The sequence below is a fragment of the Cherax quadricarinatus genome, chromosome 14, assembly GCF_038502225.1.
Source record: "Cherax quadricarinatus isolate ZL_2023a chromosome 14, ASM3850222v1, whole genome shotgun sequence".
Classification (NCBI taxonomy): Eukaryota; Metazoa; Arthropoda; class Malacostraca; order Decapoda; family Parastacidae; genus Cherax; species Cherax quadricarinatus.
Genome location: NC_091305.1, coordinates 51,476,530 through 51,498,805, shown reverse-complemented (window position 1 = coordinate 51,498,805; position 22,276 = coordinate 51,476,530).

Below are 22,276 nucleotides of genomic sequence, written 5' to 3'. Positions count from 1 at the left end.
TCTACATGATTTGGACCTGCCTATCATGGGCCAGTAGGTCTGCAGCAATGCCCCTTCTTTATGTACTTACTGTAGTGGTGCCTGCAGAAGTGGTGGTAGTGGTGCCTGCAGAAGTGGTGGTAGTGGTGCCTGCAGAAGTGGTGGTAGTGGTACCTGTAGAAGTGGTGGTAGTGGTGCCAACAGCAGAGATGGTAGTGGTGCCAGCAGCAGAGATGGTAGTGGTGCCAGCAGCAGAGGTAGTAGTGGTGCCAGCAGCAGAGATGGTAGTGGTGCCAGCAGCAGAGGTGGTAGTGGTGCCAGCAGCACTGCTGGTAATGGTGCCTGCGGCACTTGTAGCAGTGGTGCCTCTGTGACAGTACTGAAGTACTGGCGCAAATACTCTTGTAATTCACCCAACTGTCAATCACAGTGCGACGAGGGGAAAGCAACAACCTGGTGAACAGGACCATGAAAGGAACGACCCCCACCACGAAGCAAGGTGGCATCATCAGCTATTCCCTTGACAAGAACATAAGCAGCAGCAAAGACGGCTAAGAACCAACTTTCCAAGAGTTCAGCTTTTTAAGAAAAGAGGAAGGTCAGCAGCAGTGGAAGACCATTGGGGAGGCAAGGATGAGGAAGGTCAGCAACAGTGAAAGACCACTGGGGACAGGCAAGGATGAGGAAGGTCAGCAGCAGTGGAAGACCACTGGGGACAGGCAAGGATGAGGAAGGTCAGCAGCAGTGGAAGACCACTGGGGACAGGCAAGGATGAGGAAGGTCAGCAACAGTGAAAGACCACTGGGGACAGGCAAGGATGAGGAAGGTCAGCAGCAGTGGAAGACCACTGGGGACAGGCAAGGATGAGGAAGGTCAGCAACAGTGAAAGACCACTGGGGACAGGCAAGGATGAGGAAGGTCAGCAACAGTGGAAGACCACTGGGGACAGGCAAGGATGAGGAAGGTCAGCAACAGTGGAAGACCACTGGGGACAGGCAATGTGGCATGCAAAGAGTACGTAACCTTTATTCGGCGCATGGACACACCCTCATTTACAGGCTATCTCCCCCAACCAGCGAACCAGGTTGCTAAGAGTTGATGATGGGGCCCCATCGTTCAACTAGTGACCAGGTTCTAGCCAATAAGAAGGTGGGATTGGCAATCGCAGAGGTTATGTGGATACCGCTCTCCTGTCTGCCCTTGTCATTCCCATTCTAGAGCTGGTTGAAGCACGGTCTGCTATCTTGTGGCTTCTATTTCTGCCTTGCTTACCGTGGAGTGCACTATATTTATCACTGTACATAGTGTACATATTGCTGTTCTAAATTGGTGAAGGATAATATAAGTCTAAACTTTTTCTACTGTGTTTATTTGCTCCCATTACACCTGGGATAACAGGCCATTTGAAATCCTAGGTTGTAATATGGGTAGCCTGTCCGAGAGCTGGACTTAGAGAAACGGTTGAGCTTAGGGTGAAGCTTGTAGCAGGAACATTGTGTAGCTTGCTGTTTCGCTTCGCTTTACAAATTTTGCGTGTCAGTTGCTTATGATCAGCCTTGCTATTGTGTGATCGTTCAACAGCTCGCTACTAGCTTGTTCAGTGTGCTCGCTTCGCTACGGTCAATCTTGTGTGCAGTCGGCTTTGCTTGTATGCGTATTCTGCAATCGTACTGTGCATAGCTAAGCGTGTTCTGCAAATTAACGTGTTACGTTGGGGTATTCGTACTGTGCATAGCGAATAACTTATGCCACCTAGACGAGTCAGACGCCTGGTGTCGGCATATACTTTGCATAACCTACCTAAATTGTTCCTACAGCGTTGTTGGCAAATTGCTCGTTCCATTGGCATTCCCTATAAACGCACTCTCACAGCTGCGCAACTGCGTTCACTTATTGCTGACAAACTTATTGAAGAAGAGATGGCACATCAAACTCCTCCCTCTACGGGAGCTGGGGCAAAAACTCTTATGTTCTCGCATGAGGAAGATGATACACCTACGGAGCAAAATGGTCAGTATGGTGCAGCTGGGTTGTCTCGAGATGAATCAGCGTCGTTGGCACTTGAGCTGGCAAAAATCACGCTGGAGCAAACTAGGGAACAGAGAGCATTCGCAAGGGAAGAATTTGATAGGGAAAGAGAAAGGAGGCAGTTTTCGCATTCTGTAAACGATTTCAGTTTACAAAAAGCAGTACAGCTTGTTCCCCGCTTCAATGAGGCCGAACCAGAGCAATTTTTCGAAAGCTTCGAAAATCAGGCTCGAGCCTTGAGGTGGCCGGAACAGCACTGGGCAGCGTTGGTTCATACAGCATTATTGGGTAAGGCACAGGAATTTACGTCGGTATTAACTGACGCTGAATTCTCTGATTATCAAGTAGTGAAGACCACAGTGTTGGGAGCATATACATGTATCCCAGCTAAATATCGTAAGACCTTCAAATTGAACAGGCGGCAGCTTGGTCAATCCCTGGTGGACTTTGTGAGACAGCAAATCAAAGCTTTTACCAGCTGGTATAAAGCGAGTGGTGTCTCTAACTTTGAGGAGCTGGTGCAGCTTATTCTGATTGATAACCTGCTGGAGTCTGTGGGACCAGAGGTTCGTGTCTTTCTGCAGGATCGTGACTTAACCACTGCATTGGAGGCGGCCAGGTTGGCTGATACCTTCGAAACGAACCGCTCCTTGTCCGAGCGGTCCCGTCTCTCTTTTCAACAGTCTGGCGTGAGCAGAGATCGACAACATTGGAGAATGAAGTGCCAGCCGGAGGGAGAGCGTCTACGTCATCCAACCAAGTCACCTGGTGAGCCACGCTTCTCAACATATGGTCCCCCTGCGGAGAGGCAAACTACTTATGGAGCATCTCGACAACAATATCCAGAGAGGCACCAGCCAGAACGACACCACTTGCAACGTCATCAGGGAGTAAAGGGCAAGCCTGTCGTCTGCTTCAGGTGTAATAAAGTAGGTCACATCAGTTCCAACTGCCCCCAAAAACCTCAACCCATCGGGAAAATCTCTAATATCCCTAGTAACATGTCCCCTAGAGAAGTAGAAAAAGGTATGGCCCCTTATTATTGCGAAAGTCTTATTTCCCTTCAGGAAAACTCAGATTGTAACACTGCTTTTAATAAAGCAAAAAGATTATTGTGCTCTGAACCCATTCTCCTGTCTCCAGACTTCTCCAAACCTTTTTCATTACAGGTTGATGCTTGTGAGTCTGGGGTTGGGGCGGTACTATTACAAATCGGGAACAAGGAGCTGCAGCCAATCGCATACTTTTCAGCTAAGTTCCAGCCACATCAGAGAGCTTACTCTACCATTGAAAAAGAAGCCCTCGCGCTGGTAATGGCTTTGGAGCATTTCGATGTTTATGTGGGCCAGACATCGCAGGTGGTCACAGTCTACAGTGATCACAACCCGTTAGTCTATCTCCAAGCCATGAAGAATCACAACACAAGGCTTATGCGTTGGACGCTCAGGCTGCAGCCCTACAATATAAAAATTAATTATATTGCCGGCAAAGAAAATGTGTTGGCAGACTCTTTGTCAAGAGTCTAGTTTAATATTTTATTTAGGTTAGGATGTATTTGTGGTAACCCCCCTTTCAAGCTCTTTTTTTTATCCCCTGATGTGGGGGTTTTTTTTAGTGAGGGGATACGGGCTACCGTCCGCTTGTATCTTGGACCTATGTTGGCCTATCTGACTGCTGTCTCACTCTGAGTTTAGGGTTTGGCTTTTGGTCACTAGGAAAGCTGAGCTCTATCTAAGAGTTGGATGGTGGAGAGGATAGGCGGTCCCATTATTTTGTGCCATGGCGGCACGGTTACCACTGGGAGGTGGCAGCCTAATCCTGAGCCTTCTCGGGGGTGGGGGTGTGGCATGCAAAGAGTACGTAACCTTTATTCGGCGCATGGACACACCCTCATTTACAGGCTATCTCCCCCAACCAGCGAACCAGGTTGCTAAGAGTTGATGATGGGGCCCCATCGTTCAACTAGTGACCAGGTTCTAGCCAATAAGAAGGTGGGATTGGCAATCGCAGAGGTTATGTGGATACCGCTCTCCTGTCTGCCCTTGTCATTCCCATTCTAGAGCTGGTTGAAGCACGGTCTGCTATCTTGTGGCTTCTATTTCTGCCTTGCTTACCGTGGAGTGCACTATATTTATCACTGTACATAGTGTACATATTGCTGTTCTAAATTGGTGAAGGATAATATAAGTCTAAACTTTTTCTACTGTGTTTATTTGCTCCCATTACACCTGGGATAACAGGCCATTTGAAATCCTAGGTTGTAATAGGCAAGGATGAAGGTCAGCAACAGTGGAAGACCACTGGGGACAGGCAAGGATGAGGAAGGTCAGCAGCAGTGGAAGACCACTGGGGACAGGCAAGGATGAGGAAGGTCAGCAACAGTGGAAGACCACTGGGGACAGGCAAGGATGAGGAAGGTCAGCAACAGTGGAAGACCACTGGTGACAGGCAAGCATGAGGAAGGTCAGCAACAGTGGAAGACCACTGGGGACAGGCAAGCATGAGGAAGGTCAGCAACAGTGGAAGACCACTGGGGACAGGCAAGCATGAGGAAGGTCAGCAACAGTGGAAGACCACTGGGGACAGGCAAGCATGAGGAAGGTCAGCAACAGTGATGAGGAAGGTCAGCAACAGTGGAAGGCCACTGGGGACAGGCAAGGATGAGGAAGGTCAGCAACAGTGGAAGACCACTGGGGACAGGCAAGGATGAGGAAGGTCAGCAACAGTGGAAGACCACTGGGAACAGGCAAGCATGAGGAAGGTCAGCAACAGTGGAAGACCACTGGGGACAGGCAAGCATGAGGAAGGTCAGCAACAGTGGAAGACCACTGGGGACAGGCAAGGATGAGGAAGGTCAGCAACAGTGGAAGACCACTGGGGACAGGCAAGGATGAGGAAGGTCAGCAACAGTGGAAGACCACTGGGGACAGGCAAGGATGAGGAAGGTCAGCAACAGTGGAAGACCACTGGGGACAGGCAAGCATGAGGAAGGTCAGCAACAGTGGAAGACCACTGGGGACAGGCAAGGATGAGGAAGGTCAGCAACAGTGGAAGACCACTGGGGACAGGCAAGCATGAGGAAGGTCAGCAACAGTGGAAGACCACTGGGGACAGGCAAGCATGAGGAAGGTCAGCAACAGTGGAAGACCACTGGGGTCAGGCAAGCATGAGGAAGGTCAGCAACAGTGGAAGACCACTGGGGACAGGCAAGGATGAGGAAGGTCAGCAACAATGGAAGACCACTGGGGACAGGCAAGGATGAGGAAGGTCAGCAACAGTGGAAGACCACTGGGGACAGGCAAGCATGAGGAAGGTCAGCAACAGTGGAAGACCACTGGGGACAGGCAAGGATGAGGAAGGTCAGCAGCAGTGGAAGACCATTGGGGACAGGCAAGGATGAGGAAGGTCAGCAACAGTGGAAGACCACTGGGGACAGGCAAGGATGAGGAAGGTCAGCAACAGTGGAAGACCACTGGGGACAGGCAAGGATGAGGAAGGTCAGCAACAGTGGAAGACCACTGGGGACAGGCAAGCATGAGGAAGGTCAGCAACAGTGGAAGACCACTGGGGACAGGCAAGGATGAGGAAGGTCAGCAACAGTGGAAGACCACTGGGGACAGGCAAGCATGAGGAAGGTCAGCAACAGTGGAAGACCACTGGGGACAGGCAAGCATGAGGAAGGTCAGCAACAGTGGAAGACCACTGGGGACAGGCAAGGATGAGGAAGGTCAGCAACAGTGGAAGACCACTGGGGACAGGCAAGGATGAGGAAGGTCAGCAACAGTGGAAGACCACTGGGGACAGGCAAGCATGAGGAAGGTCAGCAACAGTGGAAGACCACTGGGGATAGGCTGAACGGTCTTAGAATTGTCTTAGTAGAGTCAGAGACAGCTGCAATGTTGTCAGTCAGAATCTCAGTTGAGAGTAACATAAAAGCTGCAGAAAAATAATACGAATTCTCCCAAATCAGAATACAACACAAACTGTAAGAGTACACGAGGTAAAGAGCAGAATAATATGAAATAATGCATGGAAGCCAAAGAAAACAACACTGAAATTGCCGGAAAACAAATGAAATACATAAAATGGAAAGTTTACTACACACTGTGCAACACAAGTATTGACACAAGTATTGACACAAGTATTGACAGGTAAGGAATAAAATCCCAGAACAAAATCAATAGGAAGAAGCAAGAACAAGCCATCCTGGAAAATTAAGAATGTATTGAAAACACTACCGTAAGACACTGATAAAATCCAGAGTAATGAACACCATGCTGAATAAGTCCTAGAAAATTAATATACAAAACAGAAACCAAAACGAGCATCACCAGAGGTAGAGCCACGACTTGACGATGTAATAATGAAGTGTACAAGTACCAGAGAACGTTGTTCATCTTACACACAAACATATACATTACGTAAACACAGATATACACATTACTTACAAATATACATCTCAGTAGTACCAGTTCCTAGTAACTAGTTGCCAGTAACCAGTTACCAGTAGTATGACTCACTACCAACCGTCTGCGTGAATCACTTGTTATTCACTGTTCAGCTGACCTAGCATGTTTTGAATGCCGCTACCCTCCGAGGCACTCAGCGAGCCAGGTGAAGTAGAGACGTTAGGACAGATGCCAGGTCAAGGCTTGGTGCTTCACTTATATTCCATCCAATATACTAGAACATCCAACGTGAGTGGTATTACCCAATCCATGTTTCGAACCCCCACACATGACATACACATTACTTACAGACATACCAATTGCTTACAAATATACACATTACTTACAAACATGGTATAAACCTTGGTAATGTGTGATGAATGGTTTGAAAAACCGACAAGTTGAAGATTGAGACACTTATGCAGCATATGGGAATCTTTATTCAGGAAACGTTTCGCCACACAGTGGCTTCTTCAGTCCAATACAAAGAGGAAGGCGTAAGGAGAGGAGGAGAATGAGGTAATCAGTCCCTCAACCTGGAGTCGATGTGTTCAGTCCATCAATCTTGTAGAATGTACAGCATAGGGCCGTAAAGACGGTGCTGGATCAGCCGGGCTGTGGTTCGTACGTTGGATTGCGTGCGGCCAGCAGTAACAGCCTCGTTGATCAGGCCCTGATCCACCGGGAGGCCTGATCGTGGACCGGGCCGCGGGGGCGTTGATTCCCGTAATGCCCTCCAGGTAGACTTCAGGTAGCTAGACTTACAAATATATACATTAGTTACACACAAACATACACATTACTGACGAACAGAGAACCAAGTCTACTTTTAAAAAAACGAGAGTACTAGTGAACAAGGTGAAACACAGGTTAACACGCAGGTGAAACAGGTCAACACGCAGGTGAAACACAGGTCACAATCTCAGGTCACCACAGGTTAAAAACAGGTCACAATCTCAGGTCAACATCCGAGGCACACACTGGAAGGTGTTAAGTGATGGCATCAACTCTGCAAAACATTAGTAAATTACCAAGGCAATATATATATATATATATATATATATATATATATATATATATATATATATATATATATATATATATATATATATATATATTCTTTCACAGTGGTTGTTTTGCATATTCTGAAATCAACTGTTTACTGTGATCTTACTGCATATATATATATATATATATATATATATATATATATATATATATATATATATATATATATATATATATATATATATATAAACAAAACCCATACACATGTAAGAAAATGTGTTCTGGTGGGAATCTGCAGGTAATCCAGGTTTAAATGGAAAAGTTCCGCATTAAAATGTAACAGGCACAGTGCTAGACTATACCACAGTGCTAGACTATACCACAGTGCTAGACTATACCACAGTGCTAGACTCTACCACAGTGCTAGACTATACCACAGTGCTAGACTATACCACAGTGCTAGACTCTACCACAGTGCTAGACTCCACAGTGCTAGACTCTACACAGTGCTAGACTCTACCACAGTGCTAGACTCTACCACAGTGCTAGACTCTACCACAGTGCTAGACTCTACCACAGTGCTAGACTACCACAGTGCTAGACTCTACCACAGTGCTAGACTCTACCACAGTGCTAGACTATACCACAGTGCTAGACTCTACCACAGTGCTAGACTATACCACAGTGCTAGACTCTACCACAGTGCTAGACTCTACCACAGTGCTAGACTCTACCACAGTGCTAGACTCTACCACAGTGCTAGACTCTACCACAGTGCTAGACTATACCACAGTGCTAGACTCTACCACAGTGCTAGACTATACCACAGTGCTAGACTCTACCACAGTGCTAGACTCTACCACAGTGCTAGACTCTACCACAGTGCTAGACTCTACCACAGTGCTAGACTATACCACAGTGCTAGACTCTACCACAGTGCTAGACTATACCACAGTGCTAGACTCTACCACAGTGCTAGACTCTACCACAGTGCTAGACTCTACCACAGTGCTAGACTCTACCACAGTGCTAGACTCTACCACAGTGCTAGACTATACCACAGTGCTAGACTCTACCACAGTGCTAGACTATACCACAGTGCTAGACTCTACCACAGTGCTAGACTATACCACAGTGCTAGACTATACCACAGTGCTAGACTATACCACAGTGCTAGACTCTACCACAGTGCTAGACTATACCACAGTGCTAGACTCTACCACAGTGCTAGACTCTACCACAGTACTCACAGTGCTAGACTCTACCACAGTGCTAGACTCTACCACAGTGCTAGACTCTACCACAGTGCTAGACTCTACCACAGTGCTAGACTCTACCACAGTGCTAGACTCTACCACAGTGCTAGACTCTACCACAGTGCTAGACTCTACCACAGTGCTAGACTCTACCACAGTGCTAGACTCTACCACAGTGCTAGACTCTACCACAGTGCTAGACTCTACCACAGTGCTAGACTCTACCACAGTGCTAGACTCTACCACAGTGCTAGACTCTACCACAGTGCTAGACTCTACCACAGTGCTAGACTCTACCACAGTGCTAGACTCTACCACAGTGCTAGACTCTACCACAGTGCTAGACTCTACCACAGTGCTAGACTCTACCACAGTGCTAGACTCTACCACAGTGCTAGACTCTACCACAGTGCTAGACTCTACCACAGTGCTAGACTCTACCACAGTGCTAGACTCTACCACAGTGCTTGACTCTACCACAGTGCTAGACTCTACCACAGTGCTAGACTCTACCACAGTGCTAGACTCTACCACAGTGCTAGACTCTACCACAGTGCTAGACTCTACCACAGTGCTAGACTCTACCACAGTGCTAGACTCTACCACAGTGCTAGACTCTACCACAGTGCTAGACTCTACCACAGTGCTACTCTACCACAGTGCTAGACTCTACCACAGTGCTAGACTCTACCACAGTGCTAGACTCTACCACAGTGCTAGACTCTACCACAGTGCTAGACTCTACCACAGTGCTAGACTCTACCACAGTGCTAGACTCTACCACAGTGCTAGACTATACCACAGTGCTAGACTCTACCACAGTGCTTGACTCTACCACAGTGCTAGACTCTACCACAGTGCTAGACTCTACCACAGTGCTAGACTCTACCACAGTGCTAGACTCTACCACAGTGCTAGACTCTACCACAGTGCTAGACTCTACCACAGTGCTAGACTATACCACAGTGCTAGACTCTACCACAGTGCTAGACTCTACCACAGTGCTAGACTCTACCACAGTGCTAGACTCTACCACAGTGCTAGACTCTACCACAGTGCTAGACTCTACCACAGTGCTAGACTCTACCACAGTGCTAGACTCTACCACAGTGCTAGACTCTACCACAGTGCTAGACTCTACCACAGTGCTAGACTATACCACAGTGCTAGACTCTACCACAGTGCTAGACTCTACCACAGTGCTAGACTCTACCACAGTGCTAGACTCTACCACAGTGCTAGACTCTACCACAGTGCTAGACTCTACCACAGTGCTAGACTCTACCACAGTGCTAGACTCTACCACAGTGCTAGACTATACCACAGTGCTAGACTCTACCACAGTGCTAGACTCTACCACAGTGCTAGACTCTACCACAGTGCTAGACTCTACCACAGTGCTAGACTCTACCACAGTGCTAGACTCTACCACAGTGCTAGACTCTACCACAGTGCTAGACTCTACCACAGTGCTAGACTCTACCACAGTGCTAGACTATACCACAGTGCTAGACTCTACCACAGTGCTAGACTCTACCACAGTGCTAGACTCTACCACAGTGCTAGACTCTACCACAGTGCTAGACTCTACCACAGTGCTAGACTCTACCACAGTGCTAGACTCTACCACAGTGCTAGACTCTACCACAGTGCTAGACTCTACCACAGTGCTAGACTCTACCACAGTGCTTGACTCTACCACAGTGCTAGACTCTACCACAGTGCTAGACTCTACCACAGTGCTAGACTCTACCACAGTGCTAGACTCTACCACAGTGCTAGACTCTACCACAGTGCTAGACTCTACCACAGTGCTAGACTCTACCACAGTGCTAGACTCTACCACAGTGCTAGACTCTACCACAGTGCTAGACTCTACCACAGTGCTTGACTCTACCACAGTGCTAGACTCTACCACAGTGCTAGACTCTACCACAGTGCTAGACTCTACCACAGTGCTAGACTCTACCACAGTGCTAGACTCTACCACAGTGCTAGACTCTACCACAGTGCTAGACTCTACCACAGTGCTAGACTCTACCACAGTGCTAGACTCTACCACAGTGCTAGACTATACCACAGTGCTAGACTCTACCACAGTGCTAGACTCTACCACAGTGCTAGACTACCAGTGCTAGACTCTACCACAGTGCTAGACTCTACCACAGTGCTAGACTCTACCACAGTGCTAGACTCTACCACAGTACTAGACTCTACCACAGTGCTAGACTCTACCACAGTGCTAGACTCTACCACAGTGCTAGACTCTACCACAGTGCTAGACTCTACCACAGTACTAGACTCTACCACAGTGCTAGACTCTACCACAGTGCTAGACTCTACCACAGTGCTAGACTGCACCTGACTTACGGCGGAACAGCGGAACAGCGGAACAGCCTCATAGCAAGGTCGAGTGATGGCGTACCCAGGCAGTCAAGACATCAGTGGTCAGGCTGGGCTTCCATCCCTTCCCCCACAAGATAGAGGGACCACAATGGAAATAAGACAGTCCTTAATGACGCACTGACTTTCTTTAGTCATCCTTGGGTAGTTATCCCTCCCCCTCCCTGGGTTAAAAATCCAGACAAATCTTCACACACAAGAAAATCACAAATAAGTTTGTCTAGTGTGCAGTAAGTGCTCTTGGAGTAATATACAAAGTGTTTACTGGTACACTAGAAAGACTACCTAAGATAACTGGCACAAAACTTAAATAAACTTGCTAAATAAAGGATTTTCACGTCGACGCACACATATTGAGAGTGTTTGTGGAGTTAAACACACTTGTTGGATGGTAACACTTATATTAGCAGAGTGTGAGAAGGAGGAGCCCAGCCTGCCGTGTTGCCTCTTGTTAGACCTATGCGTGAAGTGAGAAATGGACAGCACGTCCGACGCTCACATGCGGCATCACGTGACATCACACAAGCTAGTCACTGAGCCTAGCACGGGATCAGCTATGTAAAACATATGGATGGTACTATGATACTCAGATAACATATACATCTACAGGGGATCAGCAACTATGCTGACGCACACGAGGACCACTGACGTCACGATGTACACACTAGAACCACTGACGTCACGACGTACACACGAGGACCACTGACGTTACGAAGTACACACGCGTACCACTGGCGTCACGATGTACACACGAGGACGACAGACATCACGACGTACACACGAGGACCACTGTCGTCACGACGTACACATGACCACTGACGTCACGACGTACACACGAGGACCACTGACGTCGCGATGCACATAAGGGTGACAAACACCTTTTTGTTCTGCTTCAACACATCAGTCAGACGTCAATTGGAATTACTTTAGCTTCTCCCATTGTCAGTGCAAAAATACGTCTCGATAACAACAGGATGGTGGAGGAACAGCAGTGGTTGCCATGACAACCAACAACAGAGGGGCTGGCCTAGCAGTTGCTGGGTTGGCCCTAGGGCTTGGTGAGACATCAAAGCCAGGGGTGGCTTGTCACTGCAAGGGCGACAGATAGAGTTTGTAGCAGGCAGAAGTAGAAGCAGCTGTGCTGGCATGCATAATAACCCAGTGGCTTAGACTAAAAGTGGCTTGCCTGACAAAACTAGAGCTGAGGTCGTGGATAAAGCAGGAACACAGGAAAACCCACACTGGCTTAGAGATGACGGCTTGCTGACGTGTGGACTATGTTAGGGGGCGTCACCGCTGAACAGGCTTGCTTTAAAAACCGCTATCTCTGCTTGAAGAGAGAATTAGGCCTTAAACAAGGCAGAAGGGAGCTTGGGAAACCTAGCAGGAAAACACACGGTAAGTGTATTGAGGCACAGGTACACATAAGTAAGTTTATTCAAGTATACACAAATACAGTTACAGAGATTATCATACACAGCAGTACAGTATGTGTGTAGAGAACCTAGGTTAACTTTTAATTCTGTTGTTTATTGAGTAGAGTCGTGTGTGAGTACAGAGTGAAGTGACGGGATGTTACGTCACCACCACTACAATATTTGTACTGACACTGAGCTCTGGTGCCCCAGCGGCTAATGACTCGCCCAACGGTCTGTCTATAAGGGTGAATATTGAGTGCGCTCTGGGCGGTTACAAATGGGCTATAAACATACCAATACAATATGACTTATATTACTGACATGTGTGCCAGTGGTGGTGCTTGATGCAGTGGTGGTAGTGGTGCCTGTAACATGGTGGTGCCAGAGGGAGAGATGGTGGTGGCAGTAGTGTTACTGGTGCCTACGGCAGTGCTGGTAGTGGTGCCCATGCCAGTGGTGGTAGTGGTGCCTGTGGCAGCGATGCCTGCATCAGTAATGGTGGTGGTGCCTGCAACATTGTTGGTAGTGGTGCCTTCAACATTGTTGGTAGTGGTGCCTTCAACAGTGGTGGTAATGTAATAATGCGCTTTTCATTGGCTGTTGTTGTAGGGTATAAAGTGACTGGTGCTACTCCCACACCAGGTCGTAGGCTTGTGACCTGTCCTGTGTCTGTCCAGTGAATGAGAGTGAACCAGGGTGCAGTGCACTGCACTTTTATTGAAACTAGGTATGCTAGGCAGCAGCACAAGTATTGTAGTGGAAAGTGCAACATACGAAGGCTTGACTGTCTGCATCAGTCGTGGCTGCTACCCACAGTAACCTGACGATGACAAATGCTTGAATAAAACTCTTGTAGGGATAGGGCACTGACGTGGATGATAGTCATAAATGACAAAAATACATATATACACAATGAAGGATGGGGTGTGCGGTGCAGTGAGACAGCAGTGGAGCACGGCTAGACTGGGACCTCCACTCCAGGCCGTGTATCATGGGAGGGCATCATAGTATGCTGCAACACCAGCTGAGGGAAATGTGCCATGCTGGAACTGAAACTGTTGACTGTGTGGCAGGTCAGGAATATCGACTGTGGCTGAGCGATGGAACTGAGCAGTGTGCAGACGAAACTAGGATCTGCGTGAGAGTGTCATCCATTGAGGACACATTAAATCTCCAAGAAAATATAAACCAAGTTTACCAATGGGCAACAGAGAACAATATGATGTTCAATGAAGACAAATTCCAACTACTCCGTTATGGAAAACTGGAGGAAATAATAACTAGGACTGAGTATACTACAAACTCTAATCACATAATAGAGCGGAAAAGTAATGTGAAGGACCTGGGAGTGGCAATGTCTGAGGATCTCACCTACAAGGATTACAACAATGCCACTATCACATCTGCGAGGAAACTGATAAGATGGATAATGAGAACACTGAAGGCAAGAGATGCCAAGCCAATGATGATGTTTTTTAAGTCACCTGTTCTCTCTACTGCTCTACACTAACAGCTCCATTCAAGGCAAGTGAAATCGCAGATCTAGAGAGTGTACAGAGAACCTTTACTGAACGTATAAGTTCCATCAAACACCTTAACTACTGGGGACGCTTGGAAGCACTTGTACTCACTGGAGCGCAGGCGAGAGAGGTACACCATAATCTACACCTGGAAAATCCTACAGAGACTGGTCACTAATCTGCACACAGAAATCATTCCCTACGAAAGCAAAAGACTTGGCAGGCGATGCAGCATACCCCCAGTGAAAAGTAGGGGCACCATTAGTACACTAAGAGAAAACCCCACTGGCACTGACTGTAGATACCTAAAGTCAGTGCCGGATCAACCGGACTGTGGTTCGTACGTTGGACTACGTGCAGCCAACAGTAACAGCCTAGTTGATCAGGCTCTGATCCACCGGGAGGCCTGGTCATGGACCGGGCCGCGGGGGCATTGATCCCCGGAATGCCCTCCAGGTAGGCTCCAGGTAGGTAGGCAGGATCCCCCAGTGAAACGGTACAGCAGGCCCCAGTCGTCGTCGGCAGGGGTGGTGCACACATTCTGGTGGTGCCAGCAAGAGTGGCGTCGTAGGGACAACGTTGACAAGTGAGCTGTGAGAATGACTCAGGGAGGCGATGGTGCCTTCAGTGATGCTGATAGAGGGTGGTCGTTGCTAGAGAACGTCACTGAATGGCCAGAGAACGTCATAGACTGGGACGAGTCAGGCGGGCGTGTATCTCCACGGAGTCAGTGATTATAGTTCTCTCTCTCTCTCTCTCTCCCTCTGTACAAGGCAGTCAGCTCGTCATCTAACACTGAAATTGTCCACATATTGAGTGGCAGTGAATAAGTGAACAGCTCAGGGTGTGACCTATGACTCTAAGGGATGTGTTGTCCTGGTCTAAGTACTGTCCATCCTATGGAACAAAATGAAAAGCCCTAACACACCCACAATAATACTAAATCGTGGGAAGATGATATATACTAATCTAGTGTGATAACTTGGGGTATTTCCAACATAAGTATCGCGATTTCAACGTGTTTGCATTATCGACAGTAAGGCACTTGAGAATATATGTAACTAAGGGGAAATAGTTTAACATTACAATGTACTCAACACTAGTACACATGACACAGACGATTATACGTGGTGAAACACAATGTTTGTACTGCAATGAGAGAACTTACATGAGGGAGTAGCTTAGGTGTTGTCACTATCTGCTGTAACAGCATGTAGTGATGATGCTGGGCAGGTAGCAGGTGACGCTGGACACGTAAGGACATCTAGTGGGAGGCTGTGAGAAGATCCAGGTGATGCCGCGACTATTTCTAGAGGAAATTAGGCGTGGATTGATCATAAATCCTGGATATACCTGCATCTCAATGCTATGGGTTGCAGTCACGACGTCTGTTGTGGCAAAGTGGCGGCACACATGCTGTTGTGGCAATGTGGCGGCACACATGCTGTTGTGGCAGTGTGGCGGCACACATGCTGTTGTGGCAAGGTGGCGGCACACATGCTGTTGTGGCAAGGTGGCGGCACACATACTGTTGTGGCAAGGTGGCGGCACACATGCTGTTGTGGCAAGGTGGCGGCACACATGCTGTTGTGGCAAGGTGGCGGCACACATGCTGTTGTGGCAAGGTGGCGGCACACATGCTGTTGTGGCAAGGTGGCGGCACACATGCTGTTGTGGCAGTGTGGCGGCACACATACTGTTGTGGCAGTGTGGCGGCACACATGCTGTTATGGCAAGTTGGCGGCACACATGCTGTTGTAGCAAGGTGGCGGCACACATGCTGTTGTGGCAGTGTGGCGGCACACATGCTGTTATGGCAAGTTGGCGGCACACATGCTGTTGTGGCAAGGTGGCGGCACACATGCTGTTGTGGCAAGGTGGCGGCACACATGCTGTTGTGGCAGTGTGGCGGCACACATGCTGTTATGGCAAGTTGGCGGCACACATGCTGTTGTGGCAAGGTGGCGGCACACATGCTGTTGTGGCAAGGTGGCGGCACACATACTGTTGTGGCAAGGTGGCGGCACACATACTGTTGTGGCAAGGTGGCAGCACACATACTGTTGTGGCAAGGTGGCGGCACACATGCTGTTGTGGCAAGGTGGCGGCACACATACTGTTGTGGCAAGGTGGCAGCACACATACTGTTGTGGCAAGGTGGCGGCACACATACTGTTGTGGCAAGGTGGCAGCACACATACTGTTGTGGCAAGGTGGCAGCACACATACTGTTGTGGCAAGGTGGCAGCACACATGCTGTTGTGGCAAGGTGGCAGCACACATACTGTTGTGGCAAAGTGGCAGCACACATACTGTTGTGGCAAGGTGGCGGCACACATGCTGTTGTGGCAAGGTGGCGGCACACATGCTGTTGTGGCAAGGTGGCGGCACACATGCTGTTGTGGCAAGGTGGCAGCACACATGCTGTGGTGGTAGTGGTGGCTGCAACTGCAACTGTGCCCAAGGTAGTGCAGCTATTCTCAGGGTGGTGCAGCTGTAGCCAGGGTAGTGCAGCTGTAGCAATGTTAATTTAGCTGTACCCAGGGTGGTGCAGCTGCATCCAGGGTCGTGCAGCTGTACACAGGGCCGTGCAGCTGTACCCTAGGGTCGTGCAGCTGTACCCAGGGTCATGCAGCTGTACCCAGGGTCGTGCAGCTGTACCCAGGGTAGTACAGCAATATTCAGGGTAGTGCAACTGTATCAAGAGTCGTGTAGCTTTACTCAGGATTGTGCAGCTGTACCTAGTGTCGTGCAGTTGTACCCAGGGTCATGCAGCTGTACCCAGGGTCGTGCAGCTGTACCCAGGGTAGTACAACTATACCCAGGGTAGTACAGCAATACTCAGGGTAGTACATCTGTATCCAGGGTCGTGTAGCTGTACTCAGGATTGTGCAGCTGTACCCAGGGTCGTGCAGCTGTACCCAGGGTAATACAACTATACCCAGGGTAGTACAGCAATACTCAGGGTAGTACAGCTATATCCAGGGTAGTACAGCAATATCCAGGGTAGAGCAGCTGTACCCTGGGTCATATAGCTGTACCCAGCATTGTGCAGCTGTACGAAGGTGATTTACAGTGCTCCCTCACACGTGTTTAGTCTGGAGTAGTGAAGATAAGAAGGGACACTGATAGTGGCTATTAGAGCTAACACCGATAATTGTGGTGTCAGTGATGGTGGTAGTGACTGAGGAGTTGATGGAGGTGGTGGTAGTGGTTGTGGTAGTAATGAGGGCAGTAATGGTGGTGATGCAGGTAGTGAGGGTGATGGTTGCGATGTGGGTGTGGTTGTGGTAGTAATGAGGGCAGTAATGGTGGTGATGCAGGTAGTGAGGGTGATGGTTGCGATGTGGGTGTGGTCACCAAGACGGTAGCTGATCTGAGACATCACCATGGCAACTGAAGTGTTGTACAAGCATTGCTGCTGCTGCTGCTGCTGCTGCTGCTGCTGCTGCTGCTGCTTTGCTGCTGCTGCTGCTGCTGCTGCTGCTTTGCTGCTGCTGCTGCTTTGCTGCTGCTGCTGCTGCTGCTGCTGCTGCTGCTGCTGCTGCTGCTGCTTTGCTGCTGCTCTGCTGCTGCTGCTCTGCTGCTGCTGCTGCTGCTGCTGCTGCTGCTGCTGCTGCTGCTGCTGCTGCTGCTTTGCTGCTGCTGCTGCTGCTTTGCTGCTGCTGCTGCTGGTGCTGCTGCTGCTGCTGCTGCTGCTTTGCTGCTGCTGCTGCTGCTGCTGCTGCTGCTGCTTTGCTGCTGCTGCTCTGCTGCTGCTGCTGCTGCTCTGCTGCTGCTGCTGCTGCTGCTCTGCTGCTGCTCTACTGCTGCTGCTGCTCTGCTGCTGCTGCTGCTCTACTGCTGCTGCTGCTGCTCTACTGCTGCTGCTGCTGCTCTACTGCTGCTGCTGCTCTACTGCTGCTGCTGCTCTACTGCTGCTGCTGCTCTACTGCTGCTGCTGCTGCTCTACTGCTGCTGCTGCTCTACTGCTGCTGCTGCTCTGCTACTGCTCTGCTACTGCTGCTGCTGCTCTGCTGCTGCTGCTCTGCTCTGCTGCTGCTCTGCTACTGCTCTGCTGCTGCTGCTGCTCTGCTGCTGCTGCTGCTGCTATGCTACTTCTGCTGCTGCTCTGCTCTGCTGCTGCGCTGCTGCTGCTCTGCTGCTGCTATGCTGCTGCTCTGCTGCTTCTGCTACTGCTGCTGCTGCTCTGCTCTGCTCTGCTGCTGCTATGCTGCTGCTCTGCTACTGATCTGCTGCTTCTGCTGCTGCTGCTGCTGCTGCTCTGCTCTGCTGCTGCTCTGTTGCTGCTGCTGCTGTTGCTTCTCTCTCTGTATTGTCGATCTTCCATACATTCTATACACCATGCATTGTGCACCATACATTCTGTGCACCATACATTCTGTACACCATACATTCTGTACACCATACATTCTGTACACCATACATTCTGTGCACCATACATTCTGTACACCATACATTCTGTGCACCATACATTCTGTACACCATACATTCTGTGCACCATACATTCTGTGCACCATACATTCTGTGCACCATACATTCTGTGCACCATACATTCTGTACACCATACATTCTGTGCACCATACATTCTGTACACCATACATTCTGTGCACCATACATTCTGTACACCATACATTCTGTGCACCATACATTCTGTACACCATACATTCTGTGCACCATACATTCTGTACACCATACATTCTGTGCACCATACATTCTGTGCACCATACATTGTGCACCATGCATTCTGTGCACCATGCATTCTGTGCACCATACATTCTGTACACCATACATTCTGTACACCATACATTCTGTACACCATACATTCTGTGCACCATACATTCTGTACACCATACATTCTGTACACCATACATTGTGCACCATGCATTCTGTGCACCATGCATTTTGTGCACCATGCATTCTGTGCACCATACATTCTGTACACCATACATTCTGTACACCATACATTCTGTACACCATACATTCTGTACACCATACATTTTGTGCACCATGCATTTTGTGCACCATACATTTTGTGCACCATACATTTTGTGCACCATACATTCTGTACACCATACATTCTGTACACCATACATTGTGCACCATACATTCTGTACACCATACATTCTGTACACCATACATTGTGCACCATACATTCTGTACACCATACATTCTGTACACCATACATTGTGCACCATACATTCTGTGCACCATACATTCTGTGCACCATACATTGTGCACCATACATTCTGTACACCATACATTCTGTACACCATACATTCTGTACACCATACATTGTGCACCATGCATTCTGTGCACCATGCATTCTGTGCACCATACATTCTGTGCACCATGCATTCTGTACACCATGCATTCTGTACACCATACATTGTACACCATACATTCTGTACACCATACATTCTGTACACCATACATTCTGTACACCATACATTCTGTACACCATACATTGTGCACCATGCATTCTGTGCACCATGCATTCTGTGCACCATACATTGTACACCATACATTCTGTACACCATACATTCTGTACACCATGCATTCTGTACACCATACATTGTACACCATACATTCTTTACACCATACACTCTGTGCACCATGCATTCTGTACACCATACATTCTGTACACCATACATTCTGTGCACCATACATTCTGTGCACCATACATTCTGTGCATACATTCTGTACACCATACATTCTGTACACCATACATTCTGTGCACCATGCATTCTGTACACCATACATTCTGTGCACCATGCATTCTGTACACCATACATTCTGTGCACCATGCATTCTGTACACCATACATTCTGTACACCATACATTCTGTGCACCATGCATTCTGTACACCATACATTCTGTACACCATACATTCTGTGCACCATGCATTCTGTACACCATACATTCTGTGCACCATGCATTCTGTACACCATACATTGTACACCATACATTCTGTACACCATACATTGTACACCATACATTCTGTACATCATACATTCTGTACACCATACATTCTGTACACCATACATTGTACACCATACATTGTACACCATACATTCTGTACACCATACATTCTGTGCACCATGCATTCTGTACACCATACATTCTGTGCACCATGCATTCTGTACACCATACATTGTACACCATACATTCTGTACACCATACATTCTGTACACCATACATTGTACACCATACATTCTGTACACCATACATTCTGTACACCATACATTGTACACCATACATTCTGTACACCATACATTGTACACCATACATTCTGTACACCATACATTCTGTACACCATACATTGTACACCATACATTCTGTACACCATGCATGCACACCAATGCATTTTTCACACCAGTGTCTTCTGTGAACTATGCATTCTGTTTACCATGCACTCTGTGCACCAGTGCATTCTGTGCACCGTACATTCTGTGCACTAATACATTTTGCACACCAATGCATTTTGGACACCAATGCATTTTGTGCACCATGCATTTTCTTCATCATGCATTCTGCACACCATTGCATTCTGTGCACCATGCATTCTGTGCACCATGCATTATAGGTCATGTATTATGTGCACCATGCATTCTGTGCACCATGCATTGTGCATCAAGAGTCATCAAGAGTACCTCAGGTACCAGTCATCAAGAGTACCTCAGGTACCAGTCATCAAGAGTACCTCAGGTACCAGTCATCAAGAGTACCTCAGGTACCAGTCATCAAGAGTATCTCAGGTACCAGTCATCAAGAGTACCTCAGGCACCAGTCATCAAGAGTACCTTAGGCACCAGTCATCAAGAGTATCTCAGGTACCAGTCATCAAGAGTACCTCAGGTACCAGTCATCAAGAGTACCTCGGGTACCAGCCATCAAGAGTACCTCGGGTACCAGTCATCAAGAGTACCTCGGGTACCAGTCATCGAGTACCTCGGGTACCAGTTATCAAGAGTATCTCAGGTACCAGTCATCAAGAGTACCTCGGGTACCAGTCATCAAGAGTACCTCAGGTACCAGTCATCAAGAGTACCTCAGGTACCAGTCATCAAGAGTACCTCGGGTACCAGTCATCAAGAGTACCTCGGGTACCAGTCATCAAGAGTACCTCAGGTACCAGTCATCAAGAGTACCTCGGGTACCAGTCATCAAGAGTACCTCGGGTACCAGTCATCAAGAGTACCTCGGGTACCAGTCATCAAGAGTATCTCAGGTACCAGTCATCAAGAGTACCTCAGGTACCAGTCATCAAGAGTACCTCAGGTACCAGTCATCAAGAGTACCTCGGGTACCAGTCATCAAGAGTATCTCAGGTACCAGTCATCAAGAGTACCTCAGGTACCAGTCATCAAGAGTACCTCGGGTACCAGTCATCAAGAGTACCTCGGGTACCAGTCATCAAGAGTATCTCAGGTACCAGTCATCAAGAGTACCTCAGGTACCAGTCATCAAGAGTATCTCAGGTACCAGTCATCAAGAGTACCTCGGGTACCAGTCATCAAGAGTATCTCAGGTACCAGTCATCAAGAGTACCTCAGGTACCAGTCATCAAGAGTATCTCAGGTACCAGTCATCAAGAGTACCTCAGGTACCAGTCATCAAGAGTACCTCGGGTACCAGTCATCAAGAGTACCTCGGGTACCAGTCCTTTATGAGACGCTTATGAGTGTTAGTTCACAAGAGCTGATTTAATCACAACGAAGACCTGAAACCTGGTTAAAAATTAGTTTGTAAGCAGTTTGCCAGACGAAGATGAGGACCTGATCATCACAGAGACTTGTATCTGTCCGGTATACAATGAAAGACTTTATAAACATTATGTACAACACTTGCCGGAAGCTGCCTGCTTGAAGTACCTCTCTGATTAACTCTAAACTTCTGTGATGTTGGGTTTAATAAGAACATAATAAAACACATTTTTTGTACCCGTACATTTTTTGTACCCGTACATTTTTTGTACCCGTACATTTTTTGTACCCGTACATTTTTTGTACCCGTACATTTTTTGTACCCGTTTGCAAGACGCGGGACAACACCAGATTAACATTTTAATGTGATTATTTTAACTGTTAAAATGTGTATAAATTTGCGCAACTTGAAGAGACTTTTCAGCAAGCTGCTGAACTGGATAATAAATCTAAGCAGGGCTCTTGATTAAGAGTAACCACGATTAACCTCTTTGGAAATTTGCCATCATT